The sequence below is a fragment of the Sebastes umbrosus genome, chromosome 24 (assembly GCF_015220745.1).
Source record: "Sebastes umbrosus isolate fSebUmb1 chromosome 24, fSebUmb1.pri, whole genome shotgun sequence".
Lineage (NCBI taxonomy): Eukaryota > Metazoa > Chordata > Actinopteri > Perciformes > Sebastidae > Sebastes > Sebastes umbrosus.
In genome coordinates this window covers 6,250,395-6,275,820 of record NC_051292.1, presented here as the reverse complement: position 1 = coordinate 6,275,820, position 25,426 = coordinate 6,250,395, and the positions used below count along the sequence as shown (strand labels likewise).

General features: G+C 39.3%; 1 long non-coding RNA gene across 1 annotated transcript in view; it reads right to left on the bottom strand.

Moving 5' to 3' along the window:
* The window catches only part of LOC119483433, a 113,789-nt gene that overhangs the window by 19,166 nt on the left and 69,197 nt on the right, over window positions 1-25,426 (bottom strand). Inside the window, exon 3 of the long non-coding RNA XR_005205682.1 lies at window positions 12,723-12,815. This is a non-coding gene — a long non-coding RNA (uncharacterized LOC119483433). The remainder of the gene's footprint in view (window positions 1-12,722; window positions 12,816-25,426) is intronic.

The following is a 25,426-nucleotide window of genomic DNA, read 5'->3' as shown; positions in this document are numbered from 1 at the left end:
GGCGTTTTTTTTTTGCAGCCCATAAAGAGAGGGATTCTGCAAACACTGCATAGTCTCAGGTAAGTTCCGCTGAGCAAATCAAGTACAGAACACAAACGCTCACCTCTTTGCACACGGGCATGGCCGGCAGGCCCGGGTGAAAGATCACACCGGGAACCCGTGCCCTGTGATTACGACTGCAGTTTAGGGATGTAGCACAACACTTCAATATGCATTTTTAATGTCTTAGATGACCCAGACTATCAGCATATTTTGTTTTTTTTTAACTGGATATGACCTCTGAATGAATCCAGTACTAGAGTAAGGGACTCAGCTGCTCTAGGTACAAGTGTTTGTGGTGCAACAAGACAAAAACAACCACATAAGCTCAATTTACTACTCAAGCGAATCTTGCCAATACACAGCCCTATGTATGTTTTTACCTGACAACCGTGTGCGACTATAGGTCATTGGAATAACGTGAGAAATACTCAAGCAGCAGCCTTTTTCACAAGCTGCTTCATTTTGTCTTAGCATATGTTCTATGATTGAATTTGCATGGCTGATGTACTGCGCACACTCATTTTCCTTTTAAGAAGGTAAAACGGCGTCTTGTGTACTGAGGTGCTTATTAATAATGGGGCATGTCCTCGATTGCACTCAGCAGCAGAGAGACGCAGGCTGAGCCACACACCACAGTCAGCCAGTCGTGAGTGCCCTAATGGCGCTGCTGCGTGATACATGACATGAGAGTGGGCAGCATTTTACACTTTGGACTTTTTTATGCCTTCGGATGGTTTTACATCACGTCCGGGCGCGAGGCGCCAGTTAACACATTTACAACTATTATCCCCCTTCATCTCAATAAAAGTTTCAATTACAGGACAGAGATTGGATCAGATAAATGGGCCGTGGTGGTGAAATACTGTACGCTCGTATTCTGAGCGGAGAAAAAAAAGAGACAGCGGTGATTCACGTGCGATGAGGCTGGATTTTTTTGTTCATTAGGAAACAGGCAATGATGTGTACATGCATGCACAAACATACACAAGTGTGTTTAAGCTGGTAATGAAAGTCGTGTAAACGATGTGGAACCGAAGCACTTATGATGCAAAAGGAGTGTCTGATAAATTCGAGGCAATTAAGGTTTGTGTGATGGCGTAAATAAGCTGAAGAAGCGTGCATCAGTATTGGCAGGAAGAGATTAAAAATAGAGGTTTATTTATTTTTTATTGCCGAGTCATTTAAAGTGTGATATTAATTTTGCATCAAGAATATGGCAAGGGAACAGACTGTTGATTATGTTTCCTTTCTGCTTTGTTAAAAAGCTAGATTGACATTAACATAATCACAGATCCATGCACATGTATATCTATAGATTACACTTTGTCTTGGCGGATTTATCTCACAGCTGTGTCTTTGTGTTGCTTAACATGGCATGAGGTATCTGGAGGAAGAGGAGGAGTTAGCTAACAGAAAAAACTCTTTGACAAATAACGCTTTTTTTGTAGCGCAGCTAAACACGGCCAGCATGAAACCCTGGGACTTTAAATCTTAATGTTCAAAAAGGGAAAGATATTGCAGGCTCACGGAAAAGCTTTAAAGTAGATCCGACACAATAATGTTGAAAATCTGTGCACGGCATTCCAACTAGGATGTCTTCCACTTTTTTTGTGTGTTAAAAGCGCCAGTGTTGGAGCAGTTAGAGAAAGTAAAGAAAGAAAACTGATGCTAGAAATTCGACGGGGTCATCCAGTTAAAGTGCTGTAAACACCAGAATATTTAATATACACTCAAAGGATCTAATGGTGATTACAGGATCAAAGGTCTAAGCGTTGCCCACTACAAACAGAATTTATTAGAAACACTTAAAATAAGAACATGAATCATTCATGAAGCGGAGCAGGACACAATTACCTTTTCAAAAACAGCCACAGATTCAGCCACTCCTGAGCTAACTTCCCATGCAATACGTCAAATGATTTGAAACTAAATAAAATATTGTTACCATAACATTCAAAGCAAATCTGCTTCCTCTCTCTAACTGTAATCGCATCATGCCTTCAAGTACCCAATTCTGAATTTCTGTGCAAAAAAATTGAGCAAGCAAAAAAGGCTCTTGAGATATTCTGTCATAGAGTAATGTCTGTGGAGGATGAGGAATAAAATACGTCCCTCAGATCAAGACTCCAATGGGATTTAAGTGCTGCAATTTTGGGCAAATCATAATGCGTACAACGATTCCATATTCAGAGTTTTCTATTGTGTGGCTGACGTAATTGACAGCAGCTCACACACACACACACACACACACTTCAGTAGCAATGATGTACAGTACAGAATGTACTATATGTGTGTCAGATGTGTCCTTATAGAGGTTATGCTGGTTGTGCAATGCTCAAGGCTGTTCTCATACACTGTTTGTAGCTATACCTATGAAAAGAAATGCACTGTAAATCATATATAACAGAATCAATGCTTATTTAACCCATGTTACTGTGGACCAGGAAGTAGAAAGAGCCATAAACTCTGCATAGGGAAGAGGTCGAGGTGGATGGGTGGGTCAAAAAACACCAGACTTTTGGCCAGGAAACCGCTGTTCATGTGCCGTTTGAAACCAGAAGTCAACATCGACTTATTTGTCACGTAACTTCCGTACTTAAGTAGCGCAACTTCCGTAGTTATTTTAACCCAAGTGTTGGCTTATTTGTCACTTAACTTCCGTATTAAAGTAGCACCACTTCCGTAGTTATTTCGACCCAAACGTTGACTTATTTGTCACATAACTTCCGTACTTAAGTAACGCGAATTCCATAATTATTTTAACCCAATCGTTGACTTATTTGTCACTTAACTTCCGTACATAAGTAGCGCCACTTCTGTAGTTATTTTAACCCAATCGTTGACTTATTTGTCACGTAACGTCCGTACTTTAGTAACGCCACTTCCATAGTTATTTTAACCCAAACGTTGACTTATTTGTCACGTACCTTCCCGACTTAAGTAACGCCACTTCCATAGTTATTAAAACCCAAACCACAATCTTTTCCTAAACCTAACCAAGTTATTTCCTATGAAGACAGAAGTTTATTTTGAAAAGACGGTATGCATGTAACGAGCAGATATTAACATGTATTGCTGGACATTCGTAGGAGAACGCACGAAAAATAAGGATCACTTTTAGTAAAATATCATACGAACCGTTGTATGAGGATACGCTGAATGCTCATTCATATGGGATCATCCACTCTCGGTTCTTTCTTATACATTTATTTTGGTGCAGCCTTTGGAGACAAGTGGTCCTAATTCTCAATTTAGACTGAAAGTTCCAGCTGAAAGATTCAAGTTATTTTTTTAGATAAGTGCAGATGGCCATCAGGGATGGTAACATTCCCCTGTCCTTCACTCGAGAGTCCTTCTATAAGGGTCAGCTGGATAAAACAGCAGTGAACCCAATAACACAAGTAGAGTCTTTGCAACTTCTCTCCATTACAATTTCCATTTTACCTTCACACATGCACTCCCGGCCGCTTAAAGCTGGTATAACAAATCTCTTTATCCCTGCTGCTGTCTTTACAAACATAATCTCTAATTCAAGGAGGAAATCATTCATAATGCTGGCCAAGGTTATTTAAATGGGCGCATCAGTGGAGAACGTTCCTACTGTTTCGGGGCACTAAAAGCATATGCTTTAGTAGATATTTCAGCTTAGTGTACTAAAGTTTAAGTCTGATCACACGCTTCACCTGCAGGCATACACGGCATTCTATTATCTCTCATATAGTTCTACCATTCCCAGCTGCTTTGCTACCAGCTGACTAGTTATATCTGTAGCTATAGCTGTTATAAAAGAATGCATTACTTTTTAGTTGGAGGCCCCAATGACTCCTGCACCCCGGTAAAAGTATCTAGGACACAAACAGCTCTTGATTATTTCTCTAGCATCCATGATGACAGTTCTGTACCCTTCTCTATCATTTAAGATCAACATAACATACCGATTTTGCCACGCGGATAAATCTTTCATCATTCACTTCCGCGCTTTTATAAACACTGTCATACCGTACGCATCCTCTTAACCTTCCCCCAAGTCATCAGTGTCTTATTCAATAAGTATGAGTGGATAAATTCTAATCATTGGATACACACTCGATCTCAGGAGGACAGCTAAAAGCCCAGCCCGGTCGCACCAAATTGCGTATGAATGACACTGTGAGGTATTCCATGTAAATGAGAACGCCGTTTTTTGCTTTTGGCGTGCCATTTGACACCATGTAGTCCGTACAGACTGCAATGCAAAGACACTCTGCATAAATTTGCTACGCTCAGAGCTGGTGACTTAGAATAAAAAGTGAGGAAGACTGGAGGACTTTCAACCAGGAGGCCGGTGTTCATGTCCGAGTTATTTTGAAGTTACGTTAGTGAGTAAGTAAGTGTTTTACGTACTTATGTTATGTTGTTTACGTGCGTATTTTACTTAGTTCACGTAGTTATTTTAAACCTAATCATGACATTTTCCCTAAACCTAACTCAAATATACAGAACGCACGACTTCCACCAGGAGACAGGTGTTCATGTCCCAATGTGTTGTTATTTTGAAGTTACGTTTGTGACGTGTTTTACGTACTTATGTTACGTTGTTTATGTGCATAATTTACTTAGTTATTTTAAACCCAATTATGATGCTTTCCCTAAACCTTACTCAAACACACAAAGGGCTTTCAACCAGGAAACCGGTGTTAGTCTGCCGAAGTGCTGTTGACTTATTATGAAGTTAAGTTAGTGACGGGTTAACCCTACTTATGTTAAATTGTTTACGTACGTATTTTACTTAGTTTACATAGTTATTTTAAGCCCAACCATGATGTTTTCCCTAAATCTAACTCAAACATATACAGCACTTTCAACCAGGAGACTGGTATTCGTGCCCCAAAGTGTTGTTGAGTTATTTTGATGTTACATAAGTGACATTGTATTTATGTTACGTTGTTTACGTACCTATTTTACTTAGTTTACGTAGTTATTTCAAGCCCAACCATGCTGTTTTGTTGCCTAAACCTAACTGCAGCCATTGCCATAGTTTTGTTGCCTAAACATAACCGTGACATTAACGACGTGGTGTTAAATGACACGCAGAAATGCGCTGTCATGACACGTGGAATGTCTTTAAGATGTTGTGCTATTTATAGGCCTTCCCATGCTATCAGGTTGAAAAGCCACACACTGCATTGTTTCCTATAAGCACTGGCAAACTTTGACACTCACCCGTGGCCTGTTAAGCAAGGCAGCTCTGTGTGTACACCAACCACACATGTCTACACTTGACACTAAACCTGATAGTGTGACTTTTGACTTCTGTAATCTGAGGCAAACAACCCCCTCCTCTCTCTACCCCTCTCCCACTGCTTTCTCCCTGAGGCGTTGTGGAGACAGAGGTGGTGCAGTTCCAGCTTTACTGTCCGTCAGCGTGTAGCGGGCCCCGAGATCCTCAGTCAGCCAGACAAGGATCTGGGCTGTAATGAGCAGACAGTGGGCCCCCGCGTTAACACTGACGCTAATGGATTTCTACAGTTCAGGGGCACGGCGGCGGCCCCGTGGTCTTAATTCAAACAGGGATTAGCAACAGGAGAGGGAGCGGTGTATGACGAAAGGGAGCAGATGAGGGGAATCAGGGGAGGGAGAAAGGTGGTGGTGTGGTGGAGCGGTTGGATGGTGGTATAGGGAGTTCGTCTGACTGGAAGGTTTTTAGCGTACTTGAGTTTTAGTGTGACAAACAGGTAGAAATAATGAGTTAAACCTCAATATGCAGAGCTGCAGATACTTCCATAGAGTTACATACAATTATGTTAATCATATCTCATGGGTTCCAGTAACCAGATCTCAAACCAGTTGAGATTTTGGAGCGACAAGTCAGGGTCTTTTTTCAGGAATAGCTCCAGTAGAGCTGTGTTTTCTTGCACATAAAACACTCCCACCATGCAACTGGTCATTGTACTTTTTGCTCCAAAAATCAGGCCAGCTCAGTCGTGTAAGTTCCATACATCCCAAATGACCTCAACCTATTTCTAGTTCGCCTTATTAACACTCATCCTCGACGAGAAGTGTAACCGCAGCACTCGCCGCACTACCTGCCGCGTTCGCTGCCTCACGAGCCACATGTACCCAATTAAAGTGGGCTTCCACACCCCCCGCCACCGTGTAACACGCAGCTCCGCTGGCTCTACTTGCCCAGAAAATGTGCTAAAAACTATTCTCCTGCGAATAAGAATGTGCTTTTAGTCAGCTTGTGGTTTTTAAATAAAGGTGTTAAAGGGAAACGTATCATAAAAAACTTACTTTTTCAGTGTTTGTGAACACACAGTTGGGTATCTGGAGTGCATACCAACCCAGAAACTGTGAAATAAGACAACACAGGCAGATTTTGGTGGGCTTTTTGGCTCCCCTTCCTATGTCACATGCAGGCTCATCAGCTTGAGAACTACCTTTGCAAAGGTGCGCCATATTTTGAGAGCATTTTCAGAGCAGACTTGGCATTTTCGGCGCTAAAACTAAGCGTTTCAGTATGAGACAAAATAATGTGTTTTTTGAACATTAAAGCATGTAAACGAGTTCAAGTAGAAACCTTTAATACAAGTATGAACCTAAAAATGATTAGTCCCCTTTAAAGCTTCAGTAGGCAAAACATTTTTGGCATCATTGCGCAAAAAAGTCTATAATACCCTTTCAGCATATTGTAATTCAAGTGTTTCTGCACCAATCTGACCAATCACAGGTCATTTCAGAGAGAGAGAGCGTTGCTATTGGCTGTTCTCCAGCTGGTGGGCGGTGCTTGGTATTTCCTCAACACACAAACTTTCTCATTTTACAGCTAAACAGTACACTACAAGATGATTCTGAAAACATTTGAGGAGAGAAATAGGCATTACAGTAACAGAATATTTATTCATATTTGATCAGCGCTGCCTAGTTTGACCGTTTGATCGGCGAGTGATTGACAGCTGCCTGCGTTGAATGAACAGCCAATAGGAACGCTCTCTCTCTCTGAAATGACCTGTGATTGTCCAAAGTCTCCCGTCACGTGCTAGATTTTTTAAAGCCTGAAAACAGAGCCATGAGGAGGTGCTGAAGTATCTCTCAGAACACTCGAATTACAATATGGTGAAAGGTTATTATGCGATTTTTGCCCAATGATGCCAAAAACATTCTGCCTACTGCCACTTTAAGTCTGCCAAGGGTGCTGACACAGCTGTCTCTCACTCTGACTGTCACTGTGTGCTGATTCATGTGTGCCCGTTAATTTCTAATTTCTTTTTTTTCTTTTCTTTTTAACACTGAGTCCTGAGTTATTCAGTCGATAACATTGTCGTTGCCGGGTCGATCACAGCCGAAAAGACAGTTAAATCACAAGTCTTATTACTGTCTTCTCAAGTCTGAGCAGAGAGAGAGAGAGACAGAGAGTTTAGAGGGAATCCTTCACTGATAAGTCTGTGTCTGACACTCATCCATGTTCAGCAATTTGCTGCCTGAATGCTATATTTACTCCCACAAACATGCGCTTCGCTAAAACACGTAGCTGACGAGCAGAAATGAAGTAGATGGAACAGGGGGGTGGGTGCCGGCTGCTGCTATCGCGCCCATTCGGTCGCTGATAAAATTATTCAGCATGAATTGTTGATGTCTTGGATAATTGCACGTTTCCATGGATACGGTCCCAGTGAATATGGCCTGCTCTCAGAGTGGAGATGGGAGAGAGAGACGGGAGACGACAGCGGCGGTGAGATTAAAAAACAGCCGAGTACGTGGGAAACTTTGCACAGCGGGCTCGGTGTGGGATGCTATCGCAGTGCTGCTGCTCCAGAATAGCAGCATTAGCAACTGTACAGAAGTGCTACTGTGAGTCTGCACCTTGTTTCCTCCTTCCACACTGCGATGCGCACCACATGCTGGCATGACGGCTACCCCCACAAAACATGTGAGGGGACTACTATAGTACGAAATAGGGAGTAGATGTCAGTGTTGGGCTACACATAGACGCATTGAAGCAGTGGTTTTCAATCTTACGCACTGTAAAACCTTGATGACATCTGCTGATTCTTCTGCTCTTTATGTCTCCTTCTTTTACCTTTCTGCCTCTGCAGTATTTCAAAGTGAACCGCTGACAAAAAAGCACTGAAAATGTCAATAACTTTCTGTGTACAAAAGCAGTCAGCTTTAACCTTCAGTGACAAATTCAGCACATTTTCTGAAGCTGCTTCACAATAAAAGTCTCCAAATGTGCCAAATGAAAGGGTTTGAACCAAGGCTGTCAAAGTTAACGTGATAATAACGCGATAATACAATAAAAAGGCGTTTACGCAAATTAGTTTTAACGCCACTAATTTCTTTAACGCATTAATGCAACTTGAGTGCTTCAGTTTTAAAGCTAGAGTGAAGATACTGGTATCATATGAAACTACAAAACCTAAGGAATCCATTGGTACCAACCATGTCATACTAGCTTGTCGTAAAGGAGGTTAAATAACGCTCCAAACTTGCGCTAAATTTTGTCGAGGAAAAACTGGAATGGCCATTTTCAAAGGGGTCCCTTGACCTCTGACCTCAAGGTATGTGAATGTAAATGGGTTCTATGGGTACCCACGAGTCTCCCCTTTACAGACATGCCCACTTTATGATAATCACATGCAGTTTGGGGCAAGTCATAGTCAAGTCAGCACACTGACACACTGACAGCTGTTGTTGCCTGTTGGGCTGCAGTTTGCGATGTTATGATTTGAGCATATTGTTTATGCTAAATGCATAAGAAAGAGCAGAAAGAAGGAGTTGCTTTAAACCTGGAATACAGCCCCAGTACAGCCATAAGAGAGCATTTAGTTTAGTAAGATGTATCACAGTAGACATTTGGTGGCACCCACCTTGTAACTTTGGAACACCGCCGTCAATTTAAAATGTGAAACCTCGTTAGTATCGACTAAATTGTGGGCTTTATTATGTTTTATTCATGTAATCATGGTGTTAGATAGATACTTTTTTTTTTGCCACCTGTCTCTGAGGATTGAGCGCCCAGATGAGCATATCGAAACAGAACATACTGATTCATAATCATTGCATTGCGGGCTAATAGTGTCAATCAACACCCACAGTTAAAACTCAGCAAAGTGCTCAGCAAGTTTACTGAAATTACTGGATTTTTACATATACTTTGCAACTTTAAAAAAAAATGTTAATATCAATGTTTTAAAAATCACCATTTTTCCCTTTAAGTTGCTGACTATGCCAAGCAATTCCTCCCACACAACAAGGTTTATTTGCTTCTGTTGAGACATGTGCAGCTGCAGTCATTAATTTCAAATGGGCAATTAGCATGTTGCTGCATCATGCAACTTAACATGATAAATACAGCCAACAAGCCGTCATCATCTAGTCTCTTTAATTGTTTCCACTATACTTCTTTGTGTCAGTATATTATTTATATGTAACCATTATAACCCACATTGGTTTGTCGCAGAATCATCTTACACTGGACTTAAAGATAGGGTTGGTAGTTTTAAAAAAACAGCGAGAGTTTGCTACATTTTTTAAAATTTATCCAACTAAAAAACTTAGAGCAGCATTGCCAACCCTTTTTCAATGAAAGCCCTAAATCTAGCGAAAAAGTTGTCAAGTTGGCAACACTGACAACTTTTTTTTTTTTGTCAGAGCATTTAATTTATTGATTGCTGTCATGTAATGAGAATTTCACCAAATATAACACAATGTTTTTTGGAGATGATTACCAACTCTGACATTAAATTTAACAGAAGAAACACATTGAAATTTGAGTTTTTTGTTGGCTGACTGAATTAGATACAAAACTATTTTGTTTTATTGTACCCTGCCAAATGGGTAATTGGAAGTTTCATAACAGTTGCCAATGACATTGCGGTGTTGGATTTATCCAATTTCCACCCAGGCTTAGTCACAAAAGGGCGTCCTAGGCAAAAATCAGCGCCAGACTCAACACAGCAGAGATGTTGTTGAAAGGACAGAATGGAATGGGGTGTATGAAAAAGAGAAAAAATAGTTGGGAATGGAAAGGGCAAAGAGATGGGTCTGCGAAACAGCTAGTTAGTTCCAAATGCATCAATAGGCTCTCGTCTTGACTGAGGTGGTAAATTAAGGGGCAAGGCCCATTTTCCTCAGTGGGAGCCTTAACAGGAATTCTCTCATGCGTGGAACTGAGCAGCCTGATGGGTTTTCAAGCTCAAACTGTCAAAGCATTGGAGAGGGGAGTGGGGGCGTTGAGGGGGTTGAGGGGTTCGACCCTTTTTTTCGATGCAAATTGAACAGAGAGGAAATGTTCATGTGCACCGGAAAACTGACCCTCTGTCGGAGGAAAGGTATTTGTGTTTGCGCATGCATGGGAGTGCTATTGGACTTTTTCCGGGTGAGTTGAGGTGAAATTGTTCGCAGGTAAAATGGCAAAGGTTTTCACTGCAGAAGTATGTAGAGCAGATAAATCCATTATTGATTTTGGAGTAGGAGAAGGGGAGGAGTGGGAAAAAATCAGTTTTTCTAAGGCTAAAGTACAGTAGCAATGATTGTACGCGATTTAGTCGGGGACCGCACATGATAAACATGCTGTTTCCATGGGCCAAGATCAATCATAACAGCCTACAAAAGTTAAACACCCAGGGTTTTTATAATTCTATAATGCTCCATGAATCTAATAATGAGGGGAAGCAAAACCCCATAAAATCTGATTGTGTTTCTCTTATGAGTTCCATTGGCGGTGAATTTATCCAACAGCTGGGACCCGTTGAACGAAACCTGCGAGGACTCATTTGTGTTGAATATCAATTCAATGCTCAAATGCATTTCTGAAAGTAGGGGCAATTAACGGGCTAATTATCGGGACCGTGGAGAACATTCTAATCAGGGGAAAGAGCTTAAGTGAAATAGTGTTGTCAACATTGGTGAGGGAGGGAAATGTCTTTGACTGTTGCAACCAGGACTTGACCTTTGTTAAAAAACTTGTGAAAGTAATTAAGATAGTTTAGAAACGCTATATGGTTGAATATTTTGGTCAGATTAGATTTTCTTACATAAAGATAAGAACTCATCCTGGATTTTTGGCTAGTATAGAGTGCTCCAAGGATTACGTATTTTTGTAGGCCTACCAGGAAGTTAGCATCCTGGTTCCCTCGACAAAAGGCCAATGAGATTTTTTCATTGGGTTTTGGATTATTGCAGATAATAAGCTCTGTGGCAAACAAACATTTATGATACTTACACGTTTTGTTCAGCAAGAAAACTTCCACAAATGAACACCACTTCTATGATTTTTGAAGGGTGAATGCAATCGGCACAAGTAAAAATGTATAGCGCTAGTCCCAAATGGGGCTAATGAATGAATGACTTTAGCAAGAAGCTATCGTTTAGCCACCTAGAGCACAATCACTATTGTGTAATCTTTAGTACATCCTTTGTTTTGTGACCATCTCCGATTCCAAGCTGTTCTGCAATCACATGCCATAATCTATCTTTAAATTCTGCCTCTGTATTCTTTTATTTATCTATCGCAATATTTGTCACTGTTTTGTGTTGTTTATTGATTTCCAAAAATAAATATATACATACATTCGCATAAAGCGAGCATATTTGCCCACTCCCGTGTTGATAAGAGTATTAAATACTTGACAAATCTCTCATTAAGGTACATTTTGAACAGATAAAAAACATGCGATTAATTAAGTTTTGTTGTATGGGAATGGTATTTGTTGGACACCAGGCTGCAACAGAAAGAAGAAGCATGTGGTTGGTGTATAGGAAGACACTTTTCCTTAACAGTGTTCTGTTACTTTTCCAATATTCAGTGTGGATCTCTGCAGCTCCCTAGACCCAACTGTAACTGAACCCACCATCTCTCATTGCCTGTGTGGATTTCTTCTGATCTCCTGCCAAATGATACTGGGGCAAGGTGAAAAGTTTAGTTTGGGGGGGGGGGGAATGCATTTATTAAGGCTCTAATGAAAACACTTGACCATTTCTGGCACTGCACCAGGAATAGACACAATGAAAATTTGCTGGACCTGAAGTGGGAGATGGAAATGTTTCCTTCCCGGCAGGTTCACTTCCAGTCTGAGGTGATAGAATATATAGAAACTTTATGTAAATGTGTCTCATGAGGACTAACAATGAATTACATATTTAAACCCCATAACGCTACATTTATGTGTTTGCAGAATAGCTGTATTGGTATAGCCACTTGAGGAGAAATGTACCAAGCTGCTGGCAGTAACCCATTGCACTGAGCTCGAAATTTAGTTAAGCCTGATGGACTCGTTTGTGCTTTGTCCGTAATTTACCTTCTCTCATTTCCATAGCAGCTACGAGCCCTGGAGAAACAGTTAAACATGAGCATGGGCTTTATGCAGTGTACTCTCTGTTCATTTCGCTTTGCAAACATGAGTAGCCAGCTATCGGATGTCAACATCCATCTCTTCATTATGTCATTATGAACACGGTGAGTCGCTCCTTGCAGTTGGCTTGGATTACATTCATTTATCGCACTGTATTCACTCTATAGGATAACTGATACACATAATTCAGGCATTTTGGCTCCTCATGGTTTCTTTAAATTGATCATATGAAAGCCCTGATGCATTGATTAAAGGATTATTAACTCGCATTACAAAATTATGACTATCATAATCTGTCTTGGTGCAGGAGAGGCCTTTGGTGCAATTTTCATGCAATTTTCTTACCTTGGTGTGCAAATCCAGAGAGGAACACTTCTTAATCCGTAGTGGAAACAAGAGTCCAAACTGAAGCAGTCGATGATCACTTCCTGCCCCTACCTGCAGGTTAAGAGTAGTGAGGAGTCAGCAATTAATGACGGTATAAAACAGTCAATACAATATGTTGTCAAAAAGTGTGAATCACTGCAACCACGAGAGATCCTTGAGCATACAGTCATAAATGAGCACTACAAATATTAGGCCGATGGCTCCAGCAGTATGCGAGATTAGCCATGGACAGACAGACAGATGCACACACTCACGACCAAATGCATAATCTCCTGGGGGAGATAATGTCTGGTAGTGAGATTTTTTATTATATTTAATGAACAAATTGGTGTTGAAAAGACCCTTTAAACTACTCCAAACAAAGAAAAACTTTGTGCCACAGACTGACTGAATGGTTGGTCTGAAACATGTTACACTTGTATGACGATACCATAAGTATCTTCAACATTCTCACAAGACAAGACACACGTTTGTTCACAATGACTATGACCTGGCGTACCCTACATTTGGCTTGTTAATACGGGCAGGTTTGGAAATAATTATTCAGCATACTTGTTTATTTGTAATTTGTTGTGAATAGTGTCAGCTATTGTGTCAAAAAATACATTTAGCTTTTCAAAGTCTTATCTTGTCTCTGTGGCCACTCCAAATAGTTCTATATCGAGCTCCTTTCATTATACATCATATCCAGACACTAACAAGCTGTAGCGGTATTTTTTTTTTAGTTTCTCATCTGGCAGATTCAGGCTTCAGCTCCCTAAAGTTTATACCGATAATTAAACACCGGGGACACAATTAAGCGGACAGGTATGTGTGCCTTTGAGTTAATTGACTGATTTAAAGAGGGTAAGTGTACAGAATGATGTTATCTGCTTGGTTACTCATTCTCGGGAGCTGGCTGTCCACGCGGGGGAACATCGTTTATCTTTTGACGGCACATACATTGACCCGCAGTCTGCGGAAGTAAACAAAAGTTATAAACGTCCAGTAATCAGACAGCAAACAGCGTACTCGTACATACTAATTACACCCCTTTGCTGAAGCGTGGATATTAACAATGCAAATTTTCGCAGTATGATACTCTGGAGCTAAAGTGTATCTGTTTACGATGCAAATGTATGCTATGAATTATAAAAAAAAGGGAGTGTTACATTAGTGAACAATTAATCAAATCCACGCCCGATTAAACATGTGTTTGAGGCTTACATCCCATTATCTCAAACAATACAATTTACAGTCTATGTGCATTTTGTGTGTAAGTTATGGGTTTCAATGCGTGCTTACATTGCCAAAAAGTTGTATTAATATGCTTTTAATTCTGCAACTCAGGAAATATTCGACAAAATGTCTGCAAAAAATGGGTTTTTATTCATAGCACAGCGCAAACACCGCTCCCCAGGTATAGGCACTGAATCATTATTTACTGCATGTCACTGATTATTCCGTAATGTCTACACGGACAGAGTCCTGATTGTTTTTTCTTCTGTATATTGAATCACATGTGGCATTTCAGTGATAAAGGACCTTCCCACGCTGGGATCGATAAAGTAATACTGCTACTACTAATACATTATAGATGCTTGTCTTTCTTTATGTTACTGCTGCACACTGGCAATTGTTGGAAATGCAGTGTAGTGTAGTGAGGAGTTATGCATGACAGAGTTTATTCCCCAAAAAGCTCTAACAATGGCTAGAACCAACTTCAAAAGGTGCTAATTAGCAATTATAATTTTTTTACATTGGTCAAATATTATTATTATTAACCCTGGTTGAGATATTGAATGTTCTTGATGTCTAAGCTGGAGAAATTCCATTATTCTCCCTATGAGGTCCAAGGTTCATAGCAATTCCATTCTTTTTCAATCTCCACGTTTTCTCTTAACGCTCGGTAATATTGATTGTGAATTTTTAATAAGCCCAGATAAGATCGGCGTAAGCAAACACAGCTTTTTCAGCAATGAAAATACAATTACGGTTCCATCACGGGAGCCTTATTCTCGGTGTTTGTTTCTATCTGCAAATCCCCGAGTCATTAAAAGGCTGCGGGGAGAAAGGGAAAAGATGTACTTTGTTTGACTAAAGTCGCTATCAGGCCTGCATATGAATAAGTCTCTTTCTATCCAGATCAGCATGCCGCTTGGACGCCCCCATCGCGGTCTCATCAGCATTCAAATAAAGTGAGTCACACACTTCCTGGTATAGAAAACTGTCTGTTACACTTAATGTCATTAAGGGACCCAGATCTGAGTGGATGGGCAGTGAAATACTGGAATTAGCAGTAGCCAGGTTGCCTACATTTTTAACAATGTTATAATAATGTAGAACAGTTTTTTTAAATAGTTGCTCTGTTGGTAAATTGATCTTTTCAGTTCTGGCCATTGCTTTAAATTACAGTTTCTGCACACTTCCCAGCTTGAGCATTGATTTAAGTGGCAGAAATAAGGCTGACACACCGCAATGCTGGCTACCCCACTGTGAAAGTCCTTTTTCCCCGGTTTGTGAGTAAAAGCAGCAGACACATGCTCGTCTAGTAATGGATTATATGGCTGCTTATTAACACACTTGTGCAATAACACATCTGGCTTCCCGGGAGTGTGACTACTATTCAATCAAGCGTATATCCTGCAGCTTCCAATCCTGGACAGAACTGCTTTTACAGAGTTTATTTAACTTCTTTATGACTATGAAGAGTTCATGATTTTTTAGTTTGCCAGTTTCACATTTAATATATTCTTGAAGATGAAGAGAGTGTTGGATCTTCGCTGCACTATTTCTTATTTTGATGTATTTTCTCTTCTTCGCCAACATCCCAAGGATAATATGGCTTGTACCCATTTGAATAATTGCCGCGGATACTCTGCAATACCTCACGGGATCTTTTCAGAGCTTGGGTGACAGTGTTTTCCATAAAGAGCTTGAGTTATTTCAAAAAGAAATACCATTTAATTTATTACTCCTCAGATGTTGTTCCTATGGCCAAGGACAGTCTAACAATTATTTGTGAACATAAAAAACTCTCTCCTTAGCCTAGAAACAAGAGGATTTAAGGCTATAAACTACAGTATTGTTATAACAAAAGAAAATGTGAAGCTCTTGCCAGTGACTGAATGGCAGAAATAAAAAGCTTCTTACAGTTAATAATACCAGCTACAAACAAGAAATCCAACTATCCTCGAAAAATAACCTTGATTCTGACATTTTCCCATTAAACTGAGAACTTACCATACACTATGTTCATCATTGTTGAATGGTCGTGGTTGTAATGATGTAAAGCTGTATACACAACTTTGGATTGTTTTAATTTATCATCATGTTTCCTTCCATCAAATGCTGTAAATGCTCTAAATGTATATAATGCACTTCACAATACCTTTGCATTTCACAAGAGCAAATGCAACAATGTGCATCACTTCTATATTATATCTGTGCCACCTTAACAATTGAAACAATCACCATGATCATTATGTGGAATTGTTTTTGCGTTACAGCTTTTGACAATCGGTATTCTTTAATGGCTGAACAATTCAATCAATCCTGCATTTCTCTTCGCGAACAAGGACGCGCACCTCATTTAAGTTAAACACCTCCATTACTGCATTGCTTGGAAAATTATTTGTAATTCATAGCAGCATTTAACATTTATTAACAAGATTGTAAGTGACTGATAAAATGAGATCGCAATTGAAGTGTTGGGGAACTACCATTTGTTCTGAGTGGGATGTTCATAATAATGTGGGGAAGTTGCCTTGATTCATGCTCCCTCAAGTTGTTGTAGCTCGAAGAAGTATTGATTAAAAGGGAAATTCATGATCCTACAGTCTTAGAAGAGCATGTTCTGTGGAAGCCTGGAGGTGCTGGCAGCACCTTGAGTGTTAAAGCCAAACTCAGATGTAGTTGGACCCCATTTGGAGAACCATTTGTGTTTTAAATTTGTAACCCGTTAGAGCTCTGGAGGGAGCTGTTGTTGTTGCAGTTTGCATATTGATTGAACTGTAAGAGCTCTAGAATAGCATATAGAGTATAATCTTATTTTAGGATGGACATTACATTAAGTACTTACTGGAAGATTTAGCAATGAATATTATTTATGTCGAGCAAAGCCTGTTCAGCGGGGTCTAAAGGAATGACTGCGAGAAAGTGGAATCAAGCCTACCAAATATGCTTCTGGTATTTTGCTCCGAATGTTTGTAAGGCCTAACGCAAAACATGATTATTTGGAGACCTAATGTGATTAGCTTGTGAGAATGTAAACCTCTGTGGACCTTGAAGAGGAAGAGCGGGATCAGCTGTAATCGGATGTTTTTAGCCAAAGATGTTATGCATGAATCCTCCTCTGGTCCTAGAGTGAGAGCGAGGGAGAGGGAGAGAGAGATCACGCTTGTTTGGGTTACTTTTATTAGCTGTGCTAAGAGGGAAAAAAAAGAAAGCAGTATTTGGTTATTTTCTGCCCATGAAATTGCTTGCCTAAATTTCAAGCACACCAATGTTTATCATTAGCATTAAACTGAGCTGTACTGCAGGGCTTGGCAGGCTTTTAACCAAGACTCAAGAGTCACCAAAGTGGTAAGATTTAAGCCAAAAGTTTGTTGGTGGTTGAACTTGTTGTGAACCAATCCACAACCAACTGCAGAATGCTGATTTGTTTTGGCATGAAAAGCTACACTAAGTACGCTTCACATGATTCATGCTCATTTAACTGTAGAGCAAGTAATCTTTGTCTGTGTGTCTTTTGCGTATCTCGAGAACTGTGCAACCGATCTGCTTCACACTTGGTGGGTGTATTGCTGGGAGTCAAATGATGTGCAGTGTTGAAGTTGGTGCAATGTGGACCCGCAACGTATTCAATATAAAAAAAAGTTTGAATAAACAAGTGATAGCCTTTACAGTCGGCGACTCATTGATAGCAGTTCACTTTTTTCTACTGGATGTTGGATATACTAACATTACAACGAAACTCTTTTTCACTTGCCCTTGAGTCAACGAGCAATGAGCGGTTCCAAGAGATTCAAGATTCCTTTATTTGTCATTTTTATGCTCCACATAAAAACGAAATTGTGTTTCTTACATCCACCACTCAGAAATTCAGTGCAAAACAATTGGTGAAAACTATAACGTAATTAACTAATAATTAAGAGCACTAATAAATAAGCTAAAAGTACGCTAAAAATAGAATAGAATAAATGTTAATTTAAAAATATTATTAAAGGAACAGCACTTCCGGGGGCCAGCAGCTAAGCACTCTGTAGTCACGCGAGTCTTTAGTCATTCAACGTCACGTTTCCTAACCCTAACTAAGGGGTTATGTAGCCTAAACCTAACTTCCTGTGAAAATGGAAGTTTATTTTGAAAGGACACTATTCATGTAACTACCGTATATTGGCACACGGCCCCTGGCGCCAGTTACGTGCGTCGTTCTATGATGCCGTGGGGCACTGACCAATCTGCGGTATTTGACATTTGACGAGTTGGGAGTGAGAATGGGTTGCACTAATGGCTTTTTAGTGGTCAGGTTCAAGTTGTAGAGAATATCTACATCAAACTTGACGTGTTCAGCCCTTTGGTTAATCTGGTTTTTGTGTCCAACCTTAGATGTGCATTTCTGCAAAAGCCTAGGTCTCTGTGGTCTTGACATTAAATAACACTACTCTCTTAGGGAGATGGATGATGGGAGCTAACAGCAAATAGTCAGACAGGTCAGTCTGGGCGAGACAAGGATCAGTTTGACAAATCAACATTAGGTCTGTAAGTATCACAGAAAACGGAAAAAGCTTTAATGGAAGACTCTTGCTATTTTGACAGACACAGTTGGTACAGACAGCGCAGGCATACTTTTGAGCACAACAGATTCTGGCACTGTCTGCACTGCACTACTGAACCAGCTACCCCTTCCACATTATCCGTCATGCCTTGCCAACTCGCTACAGTCATCATCCGGGACAGGGCTGCTCAGCTTTAGCACCCTCTTCCACTTCTCTATTTTCCCCTTACACACCATTCAGTGTTTTGCTGGCAGTGCAAATATGGATGCGCATAGGTGGAAAGCAGATACTGATTTGAAGTGCTTATAGTCTCTAAGGGTACTGAAATAGAATTCAGATGCGCCATTATGTGGTGTTCTTGGAGAGCCTAGTCAATATTTGTGAACAACTTTGTCCCATAGACAACGAGGTTGTTACTGGACTAGAAAATGTGCCCACACTACCGGAAAACCCACTGGAAACTATCACAGGGGCTGTAAGAAAAATATGGCACTATTGTTTCCAGCTTTCTGACGGGAGTAGGAGTTCAATTTGTTTTTATTTCCAACACTGTCAGTATTCTTTTACACACAGGATCCTCTTAGGATCACATTTTGTAGGCGGTATTTTGTCATTCAAGATCCTTGGAATAATAACAATGCTTCATCTGAGTCTATGCGTAGGTAGAAGGAAGTTATCGCTTTTATTGTTGTAGTCTGAATAACGTGACGTCATATCTGTTATGTATCCGTCAACCAAAACAAATGGCGGAGGGTCCGCTGGGATACGACCCACACCCTCACATTTTAAATCCAAAGTGGTAAACACTGGATGTATGAAGAGAACGGAGCTAACGGGAGAGCTAGAGACGGACTTGGAGAAGTTAGTGGAAGTATACACGTGTGATTTCGTCCAGTTTTCAAAATAAGGTGTTAACAAAGGGAGCTGTATACACAAAATACATATATGAAATAAGATTGATTAGATTATATTCACCAGAAGTAAAAAAAAACACTACATGCCCCTTATAAATTAACAAGAAAATACCACTATTTTGAAAGAGAAATGTCTTTATTCTTTGATTTTGGGGTTGCCATAAAAAATATAGTAAATAATGCCTGACAATGACTGATATATTTGACTTCTCTGACTACATACATGCTGAAAATCAAACATTTTGACTGTATTAATTTAGAGATTTTCCAAAATAAAAGTCCCTACAGGTGTATGATTCAAGTTTTTCCCATGGTCAAAAAGTAAAAAAGTAAACAAAAATCGCAATACATATCGAATTAGCTCCCAAGTATCATGATAGTATCAAATCAGGAGATAGGTGTATCATCCCAGCCCTAAAAAAAGCAAGCTATAGTTTCCCCAAATAGCAAAACATAAAGCTTTCTTTTTCTCCTCAACCCGCCGTAAGAAAGGAATTTCCACAAGAGCGAGCACTTCTTCTCCTTCTGCCATCTCCACCTCTTTCCATTTCATTACGACATGTTCCGGGTCACTGCAGTATTGCTACACTGAGCTGCCAACAAGCATATCATTTTCCATTAAGATCCCGCTCAATGGTTGCAGTGGCATTATTGGTGGAAGGAGCAGACGGAGAGTAATGGACCTAAAGTGATGGCTCTGTCAAATAGATACTGGTGGAAAGTACCCTATAGAGCTGTAATAGAGCCAAGACTCTCTGAAGAGCCGGCGAAGGAGAATGGGAAATTTACTCAGTGGCAATACCGGATCAGTTCAATCTTTATGTAAATGATTTGATTTTCAGCAAGGGAAGGGAAAAAGACTGTGCATATACATAAGAGAAATTGAGTACATTTTCTTGTTTCATTGTACGAAATTTTATTAAAGAAATAATTTGAATATTTAAATATATTACTTCCTCTGTGCCAGTGCAAAATTAGCAATAATTCACTTGTGAATTCTGATCCCAAAGCTCGCCACCGCCTCTGTCTGAAGCAAGATTTACACCGAGTGGCACTCGCTGTAATAGGCTTGTCCACAATGTTCAGCAGTGATTGATCTCACCCATCATGCCTCATGTGTAAAAGTACTTTGATTTACACTTTGTTAATCTTTCACTACCGTTGCAGAGGCTGCGGAAGAGCTCCCCGGGCCTGATACTGACCTAACAATATGAGCATGTGACTTATGGGAAAAACTAGGTTCATAAACGGTCATAACTGTTGACTGTATGAAACCATATAAAAAGAAATACATCCTCTTCCGCCCGACAAAATTATGAAAAGTGAAGCCCCATTACAGAGGCTGGTAGCGTTAAACACCTCGTGATGGGCTAGAGTGGAGTAGTAATATAACTCTTGTAATACTAGTGTACTCAGATTAAGCCCTGTAATGTATAGAGAGAAACACATAATGATAGTGCTCAGTAATGTTTCATAATAACCCACATAATAACATAAAACACGTCATATATTATTATTTTTTTGACACCGATACTACTATGTATAATGTCTTGTTTTTCATCTAAATGCCAAAAGTCATCATTAAAACGTCATTAATCAAACCGCTCTTCTGTTATACAGGAGTTCCTCTGGGGCCCCATACAGGATTTATGTTAAGAGAGGTAATTACATTCAGAAAGATATTTTTACATAAACCTATGTATCCCTTTGGAGCTTAGGGATTTGGAATTGCCCATCATGCTATATATTGTTATTTTCAGGAAAAGTAAGACTACTCCGACAAACCTATGGAAGACAGAACCTGTCAAAATCAAAACTAAATAAATACATGAATAAATTACTCGATAAATAAATGTCATTAAATGTACCAAAAATAATATTAAAGATACATGCAATGATGTTCTGTTTTAATTTGCTTTATTTGTTTGTATTAATTCACCTATTCATCTACTCTTCTGTTTAATTTTCCTTTTTATTTATTTTACAAACTTAAATTTATTTATATTTTCAATTATCTCAAATTAATTTATTCATTGTTTCAAATGCATTTATTCTTTACAACATTTTGTATTTATTTATGTATTTATTCATGCATTATTATCCCTTTGCAATTTTCCCAAATTTATTTATTTATATTTATTTTCTTTATACATTTAATTTACATTTCTTAATGCATTTCTGCCTCATTATGCAAATGAGGGGTTTGTCATGGGGTCAACAAAGGAAAATAAATAAGCAAATTAAAACAGAAATATCAATTTATGTCACATTATCAATTAATTAATGCCTACATATATTTTTAGCATTGTTTTTAGCGCAATTATTTGCATAGTATTGTATTATTTATCGAGTAATTTATTGATTTTTGATTTTGACAGGTTCTGTCCTCCATAGATACCTTCCATTTGCCTGTCAAAGTTAATACACATGTTCTAGGACGGTTTTTATGAAGAAAAAATAATTTTCTTTTTAGTAAAATAAATAGTTTTTCGCTCACATCACTGTCAATATATTTGCCCTGAAGGTGATGTGTCTGCGTGTGTTCAGGGTTTAAAGGGTCGAAGTGTTTCTGTTGGAGCACCACCGGGGATGAGAGTAAAGCGCATCTAGATTTGGTTTTATACAAACAGATAGCCCAAAGCTGTGATTAATGGCTCAGGTTTGATACCCCGCTGCTGACCGCAGAACAGCGGATTTAAAATTTAAAGCGTTGACCATAAATCATTCATACCTCACATTGTTTACAAACAACCGCATGACTTACTGTAAGAATAGAGCCAATTAGGACTTTTTCTTACACTGCTTCCTGGTTTAACAATTAGCTTTAATGACACCGCATGCCTCATTGTGTTATTTAGGATGTTTTAAAAATCTTAAAAAAATAAGTGTAAAAAATGTTTCAATTTCTTAAAGAGGGTAGCCTTTAAATATCCCTTCAATCTGTGAACTCTGACCTAATCATGTATGAGTCATATGCTGCTGAATAGCTCCAGGTTGCCATTTGATCCCTCACTCTCATTATCCCTCCCTATTTTTATGCACCGCACACACACAAGCGTGCACAATAAAAGGGGAGTATAATTAACAGCGAGCGTTTGAAGACAAGTAGTCATACCCTCATTACAGGGCGGCTACATTGCTCAGAAGGATACGCACACACACAGTTCGCGAGGGCACAATCTCCGCTCGACAAAGGCAGAAATAAGAGTCGGTGACAAACGGATGGACAGCATCTGTTTCTCAGTGTCACTCGGCAAGCCTGGTGCTAATTGCAAATGCCAGAAGACACAAAACCATGGCAAAGGTCTCTGGCAAACTTCTCCTCAGCTGTTTTTTTTTTTTCCCTCCCTTTCTTTCTTCTCTCTTTATGCTCCGGGGGTAAACAAGCGAGAGGGCCCGTTGGCTAGAAAAATCACATTATATATGAAGCGCTTCATGCTATCACTGGTGTGTGTGTGTGTGTGTGTGTGTAATGAATCCCAACCAGAGGCTTTCTATTCCCCAATCACCCTCTAATATGTTTCTGACAGTGGCTGTCATGTTAGGCAGCACATATTGAACGGCTTGGTTCCTGAAAGGAGGATTTATCAGCTCGTGTACAGAATCCCTGGTAACCTTGGTGAGGCTGTGTAATGTATCACATATTTTGTATTTATTTTAATAAAAAATACATAGACGGCATACATTCACCCGAATGAACAGTTATCAAGACATTGAATGTGCATCAGTTGCTATAAGCACCATAGATGTGGATCATTAGGGGTTTACTACGTTGTAAAAGTGAAAGCGAAAAACAAAACACATTCCAACACATTGTAAACATGCATGAAACGTTACTTTTGAGCACAAACAAAACATTTTTTTTTAGGTTTAGGGAACAAAACTACAACTTATTTTGGATCAGGGAACAAAACTACAACTTGTTTAGGTTTAGGGAACAAAACTACTTCTTTAGATTTAGGGAACAAAACTACAACTTGTTTAGGTTTAGGGAACAAAACTACTTCTTTAGATTTAGGGAACAAAACTACAACTTGTTTAGGTTTAGGGAATGACACTATAACTTCTCTAGAATTAGGGAACAAACTGCAACTTCTTTAGGTTTAGGGAACATAATTACAACTTATTTAGGTTTAGGCAACAAAACTACAACTTCTTTAGGTTTAGAGAACAAAACTATGATTTTGTTTTAGGTTTATGGAACAAAAATACAGCCTATTTAGGTTTAGGGAACAAAACCACTCAGTTAAGTTATGTGAAAAATAATGTTTTGGCTTAAAAAAAACTACTTTTCAAAAGAAAAGTTAAACTTAACACCTGTGAACACAAAGGATGTAAACCGTGGTCTCCTGGGTGAAAGCCATGTGTTTTGTGTCACATCCATCATCACTTGACGGTGCCTGACATCTGCTTTTGCTCCTGTCATATTTTCTACGGTCACTAGAGGTCGTTGTCATCTTCTTTAATTCCTTCTTTCAGTGATGAACCATGTGAATCATTGATAAAACCTACTAGTGGGTGTAGCAGGCCCCTACTGACCCACATCTATGAGGCTAACCACTGATAATGCATATTTAATGGCCTGATAGCAGTCTAATCAGCTAATACATGATACAGTAGAAGCCAGGACATCTATCATATCTTTATTTCTATATGTGGATCATGAGTGTATCATAGTGTCTATACAATCCCTGATTTTCTTACATATATTCCACATAAATTATATAATTTATTCCTCTTTCTACACTTCAAAAATCAACTTCCAAACTGCATATCAGGATTTTTTTTTAATTTAGAAAAATTGTCATTACTGTGAAATTGGTACTCCTTACCTCCTCTGTTAGCACTTGAAGTGAGCCATAACGCCCTAATATAACACCACACTCCCAAATTTACCAATCTCATGTTAATAGCAGCTGCGCTCATTTTGCCTAAATATTGTGTAATTTATGTATTCATTACCCTGGATATCCCAGGAGCGATTAAGCGATCATCCATGATAGCCTCTGTGTTCATTTGCGGTTTAATTTCATGCAAGCCATTTATCAACCAGATGTTTCCAATGAGTTATAAGATCAAGTACCTGTGGTAATAAATGAGACTTTATCATTCGTGGAGAGATTTGTGTGGCGAGGAAAAAAAAAATTGCTGCCGACTGTGACGGTAGATTAATTATAGGTCAAAAGAAAAGTCAAGACTATGTGGAATTGTTTTATTAAGGTCAATCAGGGATGACGAAGTTGCTGAATAAAACCAGTTGATGGTTAATTGTAAAATATATATTTTGCTAGCTCTTTGTTTGCATACTGTATGCAAATCTTAAGTCTTATCTATAATGGTTTTGTCATGGACAGCGAACATTGACATTTGATGTAAATCACCTGGAATCATCCAATGTTGGTGTAATTTCTGTGGATGTCGGGCTTGTTCACGACAAAATAGCCATGTTTCCATTACATTCACGAGGTGAGACAGCCCACCAGCATGGCTTCTCAGCATGTCATAAAGGACGGTGGGTGGCCGTACGCTTCAAAATATGTGGTAGTAGTTATGGCTGAAGTAAATGAGGAAGTCAGGTGACGTAGTATAAAGAGCGAAATAGTCCGCTTAGGGAGAAGATTGGGGTGGATGGGCAAGTCAAAAAACAGTTACGCCACTTTTGGAGTTATTTTTAACCCAAACCACAATATTTTCCTAAACCTAACTTAGTAATTTTATTGCCTAAACATAAGTAGTTTTGTTTCCTAAACCTAAATTAGTACTTTTGTTGCCTGAACCTAAGTAGTTTTGCTGCCTAAACCTAACTATTTTTTGTTGCCTAAACCAAACCAAGTTGTTTCCTGTGAAGATGCAAGTTTATTTTGAAAAGCCACTGACCAAGTTGACCTTTTAGACGCATTGGGAGAGAGAGTGTGTTGCTTATAGCTATTTAAGTTCTTATAGGACTGAAGAAAAATTGTATATCATCAACAATTGTGCACCAGTCTTA